The sequence below is a fragment of the Panthera onca genome, chromosome B2 (assembly GCF_046562875.1).
Source record: "Panthera onca isolate mPanOnc1 chromosome B2, mPanOnc1 haplotype 2, whole genome shotgun sequence".
Classification (NCBI taxonomy): Eukaryota; Metazoa; Chordata; class Mammalia; order Carnivora; family Felidae; genus Panthera; species Panthera onca.
Genome location: NC_138343.1, coordinates 113,828,346 through 113,844,191, shown reverse-complemented (window position 1 = coordinate 113,844,191; position 15,846 = coordinate 113,828,346).

Sequence of the window (15,846 nt, the reverse complement as noted above, 5' to 3'; positions counted from 1 at the left end):
AATAGCAATACATATCAAATATTTCTTTTTATGATTCTAAAAGCAGTGGAAACATAGATGTGTTTCTGAAACAACAGTGAAGAATATGCATTAGATTAACAAACATAGCCTTTCATTTGTAAGTAATTTTGTTATATACTGCTTGGAAGAAATTAGTTAAGGCTATATTTCTGGAAGAGTCAGAGAGAGATGGCACAGCACACTAGTAAAACACTCTAAGGCATTATTTCCTCATTCATTCATTCAAGACATACTTTCTTAGTGGCTACTTATGTTTTCAACTTGACACATTTTTGCAGAAGAATGCAGTGAAATAATATGTCTATGTCAACCTGTGCTGTAAGGAATTTATAGAATTTAAGATGTACTGTAAGATACAATGATAAATATCAAAAAGGTAACAATTATTATCACTTATTGGGCTTTATGTGTCAGGCAGAAGATATTAACATTAATGTATCTATTCCTCACAGTAATCACCTAAGGGAGATAGTAATTTTTTTGGTTTTAAGGTGTGAAATCTCAAGCCTAAGACTCTTGGGTGAGAGTAGGTTCTGCTGCTGGAATTAAAACTAGGTGCTTTGGGGTGCCTGGGTGGCTCAGTTGGCCAAGTGTCCAACTTTGTCTCAGGACATGATCTCACAGTTCATGGATTCAAGCCGTGCTCTGGGCTCTGTGCTGATAGCTCAGAGCCTGGAACTTCCTTCAGATTCTGTCTCCCTCTCTCTGCCCTTGCCCCAGTGGTACATGCTCTCTCTCTCAAAAATAAATAAACATTAAAAAAATTAAAACAACAACAGCAACAACAACAACAACAACAACAACAACAACAACAGTAACAAAAATCCTACGTGCTTTGTCTCTAGATCATGGCCTATGCCATGTCACTATACTAGCACATTCCTCACCTCACTCTGTAATTAAGTACAAGTGAAAACCATCAAGTTAATTAAGCTTCATTGTAAGAAGGAGATATCACTTCAGATGGAATTAGTCATCAATAGTTTTGAGGAAGAGGTTAGCCTATAGCTTGGATAAGGTTGGATTTGAGTATGAAAAAAGGTGAGGGGGGGTTAATAGGTTAAAAGTTACAGAGGTGAGAAAGAATGAGGATGGTCAAGTAGAAGTCAACCACACTGGCTAGAACAGAGTGTGTATATTGGGAAGTAATGGAAATCCAGGTTTCCTTTTTTCCACCAGCATTTTATTATAAAACCTTTCCAATGCACAGAAATTGATAGAATTTTACAGTGAACATTTGTATATCACTACCTAAATTTTATAGTTAAGATTTTAGTATATTTGCTTTATCACACATGTGTCTGTCTATATATCCTTTCTACAAGTCGATCCATCTTGTGAATTTATTAATTTATTTCAGAGTAAGTTGCAGACATCAGTATACTTCATCAGTATATCAGTACACCCTTAAACACTTCATCATGTATATTGGTAGGTGGATTCAATATTTATTTACTGTTATTTTTTGAAAATAAAATTTATATACAATAAATGCCCCAATCTTAAGTGTACCATTAAGTGCATTTGGCAACTGCACATACATTTATAAAACAACCTCTGTCTAAATACAGAGCATTACTATCCCTCCAAACAATTATCTTGTGTCTGTTGTTGGTACATTTTTCTAACTGCTGTTTTGGAGGCATCCCATGTTCTGATATTTCTTGGCCGTAGATCAGTTTTGCTTTTTCTTTAATTTAGCAAACTATCTTTGAGATTCACTCATTTTGTTGCATCAGTAGTTCCTTTTTATAGCTGGGTAGTGTTCCATTGTATGAATTTGCTATAGTTTATTTTTTTGTCTATTGATGAACACTTGGGCTGATCCTAGTTTAGGGCTATTATGAATAAAAGATTCTGTGAATATTCCTGTATGCATTTCTCCTTCCTGAGAAAAATACCTAACAGTGAAATTGCTGGGTCATAAGATAAGTGTGTGTTTAGGTTTATGAGAAATTTACATAGCTCTTCACAATTTCCATTAAAAAGTATGTGAGAGCTCCACTTACTCTATATTCTTGCTAACATGTAATATGACAGGCAGAAACTAAGTGGCAAGAGTAAATACTGACTGGGTAGTGAAGCAATCAGGCTCTGTGGTTCAAGGTTCCATCTTAAGTAGCTGGAAATCACTGGGAGTTTGGCCTGGAAGATGTCTGAGAATGTAGTATTTGGTAAGATTAACCTGGCAGTAGGGTATAAGATGGATTTTGAAAAGTAAAGAACTATGGATAGAATCTAAGAAGCTTGCAATAATGTAGGCATAATGTAATGATGACTTATACTAAAACCAAGTTAGTGGGCATAGTAAATAAAAAAAAAAGGCAAAAAACTTTATGAAGTAATTTTAAATATTTGGTGCCTATAGAGGGGTAAGTGAAGAGACAAAAAAATATATTGAAATGAGTGTAGGGAAAATGGATTTACCATGAATATATATAGGTAAAGGGATAATTTGTTTTGTGGTAATCTGATTATTGGCTATTTGTACTCACAGACCAGTAAAATAGCAATCTTCATTGGGAAGTTGAAGGAATAACATTGGAATTATGTCATCTCCCTATATATTGTGCTATTTTTGAAACTGACTTATTGGACCAACTAGACTAGATGCTCTTTGAGGGCAGGAGGTCCACCTGATTTTTCTTTCTTATTTCTCATAGTATAGTGCTTTGCACACAATAGATCAAAGGAAGTATTGTATAATGCAATGTTTTTCAATTTTGTACATCATAACATTTGCAGAATTTTAAACAGATATGTAGATATTACTGAAATTTATAGATGAGGAGCTCAGATATTTATATTTATAACTTTAAAAGCCCGTTGGGTGATTATGAATCTCAGCCAGGATTGGAACAGTAAAAATAGGAATTAAATTTTGGTTTAGACAAATTGGTTCACCATTTTGAGTACCCTTTACCTTCTCTGAAAAATGGAAGCCTCTCCACATTATTGTAAAATTAAAAGAAATAAAGCACCTTGCATAGTTTCTAGTGTGTGGTAAACATTTAATAGATATTAATTTGTTTCCCCATCTTTTAACTCCTAAAAATATTGTTATTAATATATTTTCAACATATATCATACTATTACATTAAAATAATTACATATAGTTGTATTACATGTTATAGTATATTGTACATTATACTGTAATACATTAACATATAATACAACGGTGAATATAATAATATAATATGAATAACATACTATTGTTTCTTCTTTTCTTAGGGCATTTTCCAAAACTTTCTTGAGTCCTAATCTCCATCTCTTTTTTATTCTGCCAATTCCTCTGTCATGCAGTTTCTGAGACTCAAACCACTAAAGTGACCTGTGTCATTATCACTCCTTCTCATTGTCAGCCCTACCTCCTTTCTCCAACTCTGTAGCTCTGTGTCTCTTCACTGAGATTCCTAGCTTTCTGAATATATCTCTTTCACTCTGTGGGGTTAGATAGCCAAATATAAATGCTGTCACAGCCACATATTAGAGCAGCTCTTAAGTTCCCACCATAAATGCTATTTTCCAAAAATAACAAGAAGCAAACTTAATTTAAAAATATGTAAGCCATTTAAACAATATTTTGAAAAAAATCACATTTTATTAAGATAGTTTTATATTTCGTTGAATCATAGGCATAACAAAAGTAAAGTAACCTACTCCCTGCCTAACATCCCCTGATACATGTAGCAAATAAAAAGAACATCTTATTTATATACAGGTGTTGGCCAAATACTTGTTTTTTAAAAATTTTTTTACATTTATTTTTTATTTTTGAGAGCGAGCAAGCACATGTGTGCACACAGAAGCAGGGGAGGAGCAGAGAGAGAAAGACAGAGGATCTGAAGTGGGATCTATACTGACAGCAGAGAGCCCAATGTGGGGCTGGAACTCATGAACCGTGAGATCATGACCTGATCTGAAGTCCAATGCTTAACCAACTGAGCCATCCAGGCACTCCAAATAGTTGCTTTATATATGCAGGTAACATGTATTAGGCAGTTACTAGCACCAGATTTTGTGCCACTACTGGTAACAGTTTTAGACTTTACCCTCGAGGAGCTTATAGTCTAGTAGGGATGGCCACATATGAACATGTGGACTCTTTGTGTTCTGCTGTGCTCTTTAATAAATTAAATTTTGATGTCAGGCTAATGTAGTGTATAGCAGTGTTTCCCAAACCTTTATGTGCTTATGAATCTTCTGGAGATGATGTTAAAAATGGTCATTAGGTTGACAGTGTGGTCCAGGATTCTCTGTATCTACCAAGTTTCCAGTTGGCATCCCTCGTGTTGGAGGACTGCTGCCGATTACCTAGCAAGGGTCTAGGATAGTCTGTCAAGCTAACGTTTGAATGCAAGCTCTGACATTCATCAGTTGTCTCATTGTAGACAAATTATTCATTCTCTGTAAAACTATCCATCTAAAATAGAGAAAATAATAGCTACTTCACAAGATTTTGGAAAATATTAATTTCAGTAGCATATAAATCACTTACCGCAGAGCTTATGTGTAGAGACTATAATTGTGAGCTCCCCTGCCCCCTCAGTCTTTAATAGCTTTCCAAGATTCTTCAGAAATATTTAGAAAAATTATTGGACTTGCAATCAGAATACCTGGGTTCAAATATTAGCTTTGCAATTTATCAGTTATGCAACTTGAGGCAAGTTAAATCACTCTTCAGAACTTCAGTTTTGTTGCTCACAAAAAAGATTAACACTTTAATACAAGGTTGTAGAAAGGAATAAGTTTGCCAAAGAATAAAGTTAATGTATAAATTAAATGTGTAAGATACATTATTTCTTGATAGTTGAAAGATATCTATTTTTCCTTTAAAACCTGGCAACATGGACTAGGAAAAATGAAAAGAATTGGGCAAGATTCTAATGAAATGATTCAATGGGGAAATCCAAGGTATTTGATTCTGACAAAATTCCCTGATGTCTTCCTCAACAGCAAATATATTTTGGTCTGAAATAGCTATATGATTTCCTCCATATTTCACTTTGTAGTGTAAAGACAGGCTCAAGATGCAATGAAAGCATTAAACAACTCCAGCCTAATATAAAGTGACAACTTGTTAATTAATACCAATATTGGGAACCATGTTTACAGGCCAAATTTCATAAATAACAAAAACACTGAGTGTACTTTTAATCTAGTTTCACAGCTGTACAGTATTTTAAATAATGTAGATGTAAGTGAAAACTCTAACTTTATATTTTGCTTAAATAGAAGAGTCGATTTGATTTAAATCATAGAGCTGTCCCATTAGGAATGTGGAAAATAATTTGATGAATTTATAATTTAAAGGGAATGCAACTGAATATTCACTACTTGTGTATTTATTTTTCAGAACTAGTATGATGGTATTAACTCAAAATGTAACAACATAAAACCTTGTTTTAGGAAAATTGTTGAATTTGTGTTGCTTTGATAAAAAATATTTCAAACTATTTTTTATTAATTGTGTATATACATTGTATAAGAAAACTGTGTTTAATTTTGAGTTAAAATTCATGTTTATGAGCTGCTGTAATGCACTATTTTATAATGCATTAGTATTTAGAACTTCACAGTGAACACATAACACACAGATTTTGCTCTACAATGACATTTGGCGATCTCTTTGAGAAATTACCTTACCATATTGTGTTCTGCCTTTGCCCTGCTATGCCTGGAGCAGGTGCTGTTAATCTAAATTCTTTGGAAGGGAAAACTGTCCTTATTGATTACATGTGGCTAAAAATGTGATCTGGCAAGCTTTGTCATTCAAGGGGTGCCTGTCTCCACCCTAATCTGTGTCTTGATTATGTGGTTCTCTTCCCAGCAGCTCCCTTCCTTGGCTGGTCTGCTTCACACTGCACAGATGTTTCTCCTATTGCTGCTACATGGTGATTTTTCAAGCAGCTTCATAGACAGATATTTCCAGATGTGTCCCCCCACTTCTCTGGATAGACCTTTTTCTCCTTACAAAGAGCAGATTGCACTGCTGCTCAGGCTTTTGATCTATTGACTATATAAAAAACAAACAGCACTCCATTGATGTTGTGTTTTGGGGGACTTTGGAATAGCACACACAATAAGTGTCCCCTTCACTCTTTGAAACACTACTGGCAGATGTTTTCTATGGACTTCTCCACCCAACAGTTTTTAGTCTCACACCAGCTCCTCCTTCCAGGGGGAGAATGGATTAATGTGGTTCAGTCTGTTGTCCATTTTTAATTATTTTAATGCTATCTTTACCTGCACTTTGAGGTTAACAGCCAAATGTAGTTCTTACCAAGTAAGGACCTAGTTGATATGTCAATAATAAGGTAAGTAGTTTTAGGAAGTGTGTACTTAACTGACAAGAGAAATTTCAATTTCAGTTACTTACTTAACCCTTTTATTTACTCATATTTAGAGGGAAATTTTTATTTGAGATTGTCTTAGTGCATGAATATTTGTTTCTGCATTCCTCTACCTTTCTCTCCACTCATCCATTCATGCATGACTATTCAGTACCTGATAATTGAAGACCTGACAGGTAACAGACATTGGGAATTCAGAGACAGAAGAGACAGAGTCCTTGAGCTCAGGAAGCTCATGCCCCAATTGTGGAGATCAGCATGAGAAATGTAATATATATTGTTTGGGGGCAGTCTATATGGAGTTCTGAAAGATGAAAGGAAGGTAGATGAGGCACATAAAGATACTTTATACACCTTTAAGACTTCAACCAAATTTAGGACAAAGAATGAACCGTTGGTGATTCAGAAGGGCTGTTCTGTGTCGTACAAACAATAGACATTTTACAAAACAATTGTAGGCAATGGCCTGTTTTCATTAACACTTTGAAATAGAGAGTTAAGAAACACTGAGGAACAGAATGTTTTACAGAGATAATAAAAATAAAATAGGTTATTATCCAATTATCCACAGAGATTGTCTGATTCTAAATATTAGGTTAGCAGAAACACTACCTTCCTGTTGCAAAATTCATGAAACATTATCAGGTAATAAAATAAATAGAACAGGGGCATTTGGGTGGCTTAGCCAGTTAAGCATCTGTCTTTTGACTTCAGCTCAAGTCATGAGCTGGTGGCTTGTGAGATCGAGCCCCACGTCTGGCTTGCGGAGCCTGCTTGGGATTCTCTCCCTCTCTCTCTATCTCTCTCCTGCTCATGCTCTCTTTCTCTCTCCCTCTCTCTCTCTTTCTCAAAATAAGTAAATAAACTTTTAAAATAAAAAAAAAATAAATAGGACATGAATATAAAGTAAAATCTTTGGAGGAAGATGGCCCTCTACTTCTCAAGGAAATTATACCTGCTTTTTTTTGTCTGTATGAGATATTTTATAAATGTGTAAATGTACACTTACTGACAAAAGAGCAGTTTTTTTTTTTCAATATATGAAGTTTATTGTCAAACTGGTTTCCATACAACACCCAGTGCTCATCCCAAAAGGTGCCCTCCTCAATACTCATCACCCACCCCCCCTCCCTCCCACCCCCCCATCAACCCTCAGTTTGTTCTCAGTTTTTAAGAGTCTCTTATGCTTTGGCTCTCTCCCACTCTAACCTCTTTTTTTTTCTTCCCCTCCCCCATGGTCTTCTGCTAAGTTTCTCAGGATCCACATAAGAGTGAACACATATGATATCTGTCTTTCTGTGTATGACTTATTTCACTTAGCATCACACTCTCCAGTTCCATCCATGTTGCTACAAAGGGCCATATTTCATTCTTTCTCATTGCCACATAGTACTCCATTGTGTATATAAACCACAATTTCTTTATCCACTCATCAGTTGATGGACATTTAGGCTCTTTCCATAATTTGGCTATTGTTGAGACTGCTGCTATAAACATTGGGATACAAGTGCCCCTATGCATCAGTACTCCTGTATCCCTTGGATAAATTCCTAGCAGTGCTATTGCTGGGTCATAGGGTAGGTCTATTTTTAATTTTCAAAAGAGCAGTTTTAGTTTCAATTATAATTGACCCTTGAGCAGCATAGGTTAAAACTGCAATGACCCACTTATACGTGGATTTTTTACAGCACAGTACTGTAAATATATTTTCTCTTCCTTATGATTTTCTTCATAAAATTTTCTTTTCTCTGGCTTACTTTATTGTAAGAATACAGTGATTAATATATATGTGTTAATTGATTGTGCTATCAGTAAAGCTTCCAGTCAACAATAGCTATTAGTAGTTAAGTTTGGAGAGAGTCAAAAAGTTATGCATGAATTTTTGACTCTGTAGGGGTTTGGCAATCCTAATTCCCACATTGTTTAAGGGTCATATGTACTGACTTAGCTATTTTGTTTATCTTATAAACTTCTTAATTATTTGTTTGAGATATTTTGATAAAATAAAGCTATGCCAATAAAATTCTGGCAGATCACTTCCTATGATGAGAATTGACAATATTACATTTAAATGAAGAAAAAGAATAGATTCAGCAAAATGGTAAGATCTAGTAATGTGAACAGGTAAAAATTTGAACTTTGAACTTGGTTTTTTAATCTTATCTCCAAATGAATTTAGTACTAGAAGATACTACTAGAAGTACTAGAAGCAGGCAATTAATGGGAAGTCCAAGAAGGAAAAGTTTTGTTGGGTGTTTAGAAGGAATTGAAATGGTCTTAAAATTATGACAGTCACCTCTGAGGCTACCCCACAGGCTTTACTGTGAGTCTGAGTTCAGACAGAATTTTAGAATAGCAAGTAAAGATGTGGGGCTTTGACTAAAGGTAGAACAAAATTTAACAACTGAACATTATTTAGGACATAAGCCAAACTACTGTAACAAAGACACACTGACAACACTGGCCAAAAGAAGTAGTTTATTTATCTTACACATAAAAGATGAAATGTGGACGGGTGATTGGTTGAACTAGTGGGTGAGGTCTCCCTTCTTAGACTTGTATGCTCATGACTTCCAGCAAGCTGCCCCTGGCAGCTCTTCAAATTGTCCCTATCTAGGAAAAGTCTATCTAGGATTTTATCTTCAAGATTACTCAAAAATTGCACATGTTATTTCCACTGAAAACCTATTGGCACATAATTGACTATAAGGACATGACTAATTGCAAAGGAGATTGGAAATTAAGGGTATAGCAGAGCATAAATATTCCCTGCTTACATGATAAGACTTCTAGTATAAAACGAATGATGGAGATCAAGAATGCTGAGAGACAGTCTTTGCTACAAAATAGTTAATATGCTTGTTATTAGAACTGAAAGAAATGGCTAAGAGTGAAAATAAAGTTTTCATCAAAGACTAATATAGGAATATTTTTATTTTATTATTTATTTATTAATTATTTTTTAATATGAAATTTATTGTCAAATTGGATTCCATACAACACCCAGTGCTCATCCCAACAAGTGCCCTCCTCAATGCCCATCACCCACTTTCCCCTCCCTCCCACCTCCCAATATAGGAGTATTTTTAAAGGTTTCTTTTAACCTTATGACTCTTGTGGTATTATTTTATTTCCTTTCTTTGTTTCCTTTAGATAGGAAAAAAGTATAAAATAAAACGTAATGCAGGTTTTATGCCACCTGAGTTTCTGCTGAGTGGGTATTAAGTCAAAGAGGAGAGGGAATTTTTGTTGAGTGCCTACTGTGTTAGGCTGTGTTATTGTTCCTCAATATTTTTTCCTCATTGAAGAAACATTAGATTTTCCTGAATAATTGAAGTTAGGCCTTACCAAATGATTTGTATTGGCTAATAAAAAATGAGTTATAATGTTCTCTGTAACTTCCAGGCTGAAGCTTTATGAGGCTGTTCTCCTATAGTGTATTCTCTTTCCCCTTTGCCATTGTGACTGAAAATGCTATAGATAGGAATTACTTTCCCAGCTCGGGTTCTAGAGAGAAGGATGACTGCAAGCTACAATGGGTATGTAACAAGCACAAGAAAGAAATCTTTGGTGTTTTAACCTACTGAGATTGTGGTTGCTTTAGAACATTACTTAGCTTGTCCTGATTCAGCTGATTGGAAAGACAGGCAGACTATCCAAATCCCTGAGCACTGAGGGTAACAAATGGGTAAACAGGGATTTGATTGAGGAGAAGAAAAATACTTCCTCAAGTTTAACCATCAGAAAACTTTTATTCCCTTCTTGCTTTTCTTCTCCAATCAGAAGTCTTTTTGGTTATGAAACATCAGATTTGAATAACCCAATATTTAATACCTGGAACCACCTCCTTAAACATGAACTCTATATTTTGTAATATCTGAAACCATTCCTTTTAACAAAAAATATACATCTTGCCTCCTACTGTTCTATTAATGCTATTTTTTCTACATGAAATTCTTTTCTATTTCCTTGGTACCCACTCTCCATTCTCAACCAGCAGAAATTATACCCACTCCCTTCTAGGTCCAATTCAATATCTGTTCCCATCAGAGATAGTTTACAAATCTTATCGACTAGTTATGACATCCTATTTATCTAAATTCAACTTTATTTAGTCCTTTTGTTGTTTGTTGGGTTTCCCTGGTATAAAAGCCTGAGGCTAAAGAACTAATGTTTTATTGGGAGGTGAAATTCCAGGTCAACAAAATGAGGGGAAATGAGCCTGAGATAAGGAAGGATGGGAAATGAGTCTAACGTAATATGTTACTAGCTGCCTCCTGCTTTAAAGAGGTACCTGGTTACTTGTAAGTGAAGCATCTCCAGAAAATCCTTATCGGACACTATGCCTTGTAATGGGAGAAAGGAAGAGTGAGATAGCTTTTAGCTCTACCTCTCTCCCATCTCCTGTCTCTTGTTAGTTGAAGTTTGCCCCATTGGAAATTGCTCCTACATTTACAAACTATGCCACCTGGCCTTTTGAGGACAATGTGGCAAATGCTGACCTCATGCCCTTCAGTGTGGCCATTCATCTAAATCTGATAAACATGCATAAAACATTTGTAAATATTATATATATTGGGCTTTAAGCAAAATCCTACCAAGTTCAAAAGGCTGAAATAATTTACACTATGTTCTATAACTCAAAGTATGTGTATACCATAAAATATTTTCCTTAATTGTTATAGTTCTAGGTTATTTTCTTATTTCATACAAGCAATTTTTGCTGAATATCCTTGTACATCTCAATTATCTTGTAGTTTTCAGCTCACCTGTATTGCTTTAATGTAAGACTATTAAGACCAATAAGAATGCTTAATATATATTTTATTATACTACAATACTATTTGTATAGTATTTATATAGTATATATAATATATAATATTGATAGTATTATATATTATGTTGAGATTTCTATGGCTTGCATTTTATTACACTGTAGTATAATATATGTTTATATTATCTGTATGTAGTATATATGGCATGTATAGGTAATATATCTTAGGTGTATACATATATGGTATATATAAAATGATGTTATTCTATTGAGATTTCTGATGTCAATTGGCTATTATGAATAATGATATTATGAACATTCATGCAGAAGTTTTTGTATGAACATAAGTATGCAGGTTTCTTGACAAGAATTCTGGGACCAGAGTTGCTAGATCATGTGGTAATTCTACACTTAACTTTTTAAAGAAATGCTCAATTGTTTTCCATAGAGCTGCAATATTTTACATTTCTACCAGCAGCATATGAGAGTTCCAGTTTCTCCACAGTCTCACCAAGACTTCTTATATTTCCTTCCTTTCTTCCTTTTGCCTTTCCTGCCTGCCTGTGTTCCTACCTTCTTACCTTCCTTCCTCCCTTCCTTCCTAGTAGGTATGAAGTGATACCTCTTGTAGTTTTCATTTGCATTTTCCTGATGACTAATGATGTTAAACATCTTTTCATGTGCTTGTTTTTGCCATTTATATATCTTTGGAAAAAATGTCTTTCAAGTCTTTTAGCTTTTCATTAATTGGGTTATTTGACATTTTATTGTTGACTTCTAATAGTTCTTTACCCTGATTAGTAAGACTTTATTAGATATATAATTGGCAAGTATAGTCTCCCATTTTGTGGGTTGTATTTTTACTTTCCTTATAGTATCCTTTAACACAGAGTTTTTAATTTTGATGAAGTCCAATATGTCTATTTTATGTTTGGTTGCTTGTGTTTTTCTTTTTAATTTTTGTTATTATATCTTAGAAACCATTTACTAATCCAAGGTTGCAAAGATTTTTATCTGTGTTTTCTTCTAGGAGTTTTACAGTTTTAGCTCTTACATTTAGGTCTTTGATACATTTTGAGTTAGTTTTCACATATGATTGGAGATACAGGTCCAAATCCATTCTTTTGCATGGGACAAGCAGTTGTTACCATTAGTTGAAAAGACTATTCTTTCTCTCCATTAAATAGTTTTGACATCCTCATTGAAAATCAGTTAGCCAAAAACACCATGGCTTATTTCTGGTCTTTTAATTCTATTACACTGACCCATTGTCTAGTCTTATCCCAGTCAGTGCCAAACTTTCTTGATTGTTGTAGCTTTGTAGTAGATTTGAAATTAGGAATTGTGAGTTCTTCCATTTTGTTCTCTTCCAAGATTATTTTGGCTATTCTGGGTCCCTTGCAGTCTAATGAATCTTGGGATCAGCTTGTCCAGAAAAGCAATTATAATTTGAAAAGGGATTACTATGAATTTGAATAGCAATTTGGAGAATATTGTAGTCTTAGCACTGTTATGTCTTCCAATCTAAGAACATAGGAGGTCTTTCTATTTATCTAGATCTTCCTTAATTTCTTTAATTTTTTTTGTATATTTTTTAAGGTTTATTTATGTATTTATGTATTTATGCATTTATTTTTGAGAGAGATGGAGACCGCATGAGGTGGGTGCAGGAGGGGCAGGGAGAGAAGGAGAAAGAATCCCAAGCAGGCTCCATGTTGTCAGCACAGAGCCTGATTTGATGCAGGGCTTAAACTCATGAAACCATGAGATCATAACCTGAGCCAAAACTGTCAGATATTTAACTGACACCACGCAGATGCCCCTTCTTTAATTTCTTTTAATAACATTTTGTGATTTTCAGTGTACAAGTTTTGATTCCTTCTGTTAAATCTATTCCTAAGTATTATTTTGATGCTATTGTAAGTGAAATTATTTTCTTAATTTCATTTTTGGAATATTCATTGATAGTATATAGAAATACAACATATTTATGTGTATTGATCTTATATCCTGCAATAAACCATGTTGAAGTCTTTCACCTTCTTAACACTTATTATGTTTGTGTATCTGTTTTTGGATTCTTGAGAGTATTTAATAATAAGATTATGTCATTAACAAATAGGGATAGTTTTACTTATTTTTTTTCAAATTTGGATGCCTTTATTTGTTTTCTTCCTAATCATCCTGGCTAAAACATCCTATACAATGTTGAATGAAAGTGGAAAGAGTGGGCATCCTTGTTTTGTTTTTGTTATTGGTGGGGAGGGGTAGATTTCAGTCTTTTTTACCAGTTAGTATGATGTTAGTTGTAGTTTTTTGATTGGTGCCTTTTATCAGGATGAGGAAGTTCCCTTCTATTTCTAGCTTGTTAAGTGTTTTTATTATGAAACAGTGTTAGATTTTGTCAAATGCTTTTTATGCATCTATTGAGATAAGCATGCATTTCCTACTTTTATTCTATTGTATTGTAGTATGGTGTATCACATTGATTAACTTTTAGGATAAATCCAACTTGGTTATATTACATAATCCTTTTTAGATGTTGGTAGGTTAGTTTGCTAGTGTTTTTTCTGTATCTATAGTCATGAGGAATATTAGTCTATAATTTTCTTTCCTTGTGATATCTTTATCTGATTTTTGTGGCTTTGTAGAATGAGTTAGCAAGTATTTCCTCCTCTTCTATTTTTAGGAAGACCTTGTATAGGATTGGTGTTTCTTCTCTAAATATTTGGTAGAATTCACCAATGAAACCACCTGGTTCTGGGCTTTTTTTTTTTCTTTGTAGGAAGTTTTTTGGTTATTGATTCACTTTCCTTACTAGTTATAGGTCTATCCAGATCTTCTGTTTCTTATTCAATCAGTTTTGGCAGTTTATGTCTGTCTTGGAATTTGATCATTTATTCTAGGTAATCTAATTTGCTGGGTTACAACTGTTCCTAATATTCTCTTATAATCCCTTTTATTTCTATAAGGTTAGTGGAAATGTATCCTCTTTCATTCCTAATTTTAGTAATTTGAATCTCCTTTCTTTTTTCTTGTTTAATTTAGTAAACAGTTTGTCAATTTTGTTGATCTCATCAAAAGATCATCTTTTTGTTTTATTGATTTTCTATTGTTTTATTGTTTCCTATTCTCTATTTTATTTATTTCCACTCTTTCCTTTCTGATTTTCTTCTATATGTTTGTCTTGGGTTTAAGTTGCTCTTTGTTTTTCTTATTTAGGTTAGGTCATTTATTTGAATCTTTCTTCCTTTTTAATGTTTATTTTTGAGAAAGAGAGCGCGCGCGCGCACACACACACACACGCACACACACACACACACACACACACACACAAGCAAGTGGGGGAGGGGCAGAGAGAGAGGGAGACACAGAATCCGAAGCAGGCTCCAGGCTCTGAGCTGTCAGCACAGAGCCTGATGCGGGGCTTGAACTCACAAGCTGTGAGATCATGACCTGAGCCGAAGTCGAATGCTTAACCTACTGAGCCACCCAGGCACCCCTCTTTCTTCCTTTTTAATGTAGACATTTATAGCTATGAACTTATGTCTGAGCATTGCTTTCCTATAAATCATAAGTTTTGGTAGGCTTTGTTTTCATTTGCATTCATCATAAAGTATTTTATACTACTACCCTTATGGTTTCTCTTTTGACCCATTGGTTACTTAGAAGTATGTTTAATTTCTACATATTTGTGAATTTCCTAAGTTTCTGTCTCTTATTGATTTCTAATTTCATTCCATTATGGTCAGAGAACACATTTTGTATGATTTCAATCCTTTTATATTTATTGAGTCTTGGTTTGTGAACTAGCATATTGTCTATCCTAGAGAATATTCCATGTGTGCTTGAGAAGAATGTGTATTCTGCTCTATGGGTGATGTATTCTATAGATGTCTATTAGGTCTACTTGGTTTATAGTGTTGTTCAAATTTCATATTTCTTTGTAATCTTCTACCTAGTCATTCTATCCATTACTGAAAGTAGCATATTTAAGACTCCAACTATTATTGTTGAATTTTCTTTCTCCTTTCAATTTGGTCAGTTTTTCCTTCATGCATGCTGTTTATTGGCTGCTAGGCACATATATGTTTGTAATTGTTATATAGGTATACATATATATATAAATTATATATATTGATTATGTATATATGTATACATATATATAAATTATATATATTAATTATGTATATATGTTAAAATTATATATATAATTACATATATGTGTATATATATACACATGTGTATATATATATATACACACACACAGTAAAACCTTGGTGTGTGAGCATAATTCGTTGCAGAAATATACTCGTAATCCAAAGCACTTGTATATCAAAGTGAATTTCTCCATAAGAAATAATGGGAACTCAGATGATTCATTCCACAACCCAAAAATATTCATATAAAAATGATTACAATAATGTAATATAATGCAAATAATAAAGAAAATACAAAATAAAAAGAAAAATAAACAAATTAACCTGCACTTACCTTTGAAAACCTTTGTGGCTTGTGTGAGGGAGACAAAAGAAAGAAAGGTGATTGTGTAGGACAACTTTCATTATCACTAATGGATGTTGACTACAGTATAGTATTAATAAAGTCTCATCATATGCTGTATTTAATATAATTGGCAATAAGGCAGCAGAGGAAAGGGTCTATATCTGCAGGCAGCCTGACCTAGAATGAAGCAAA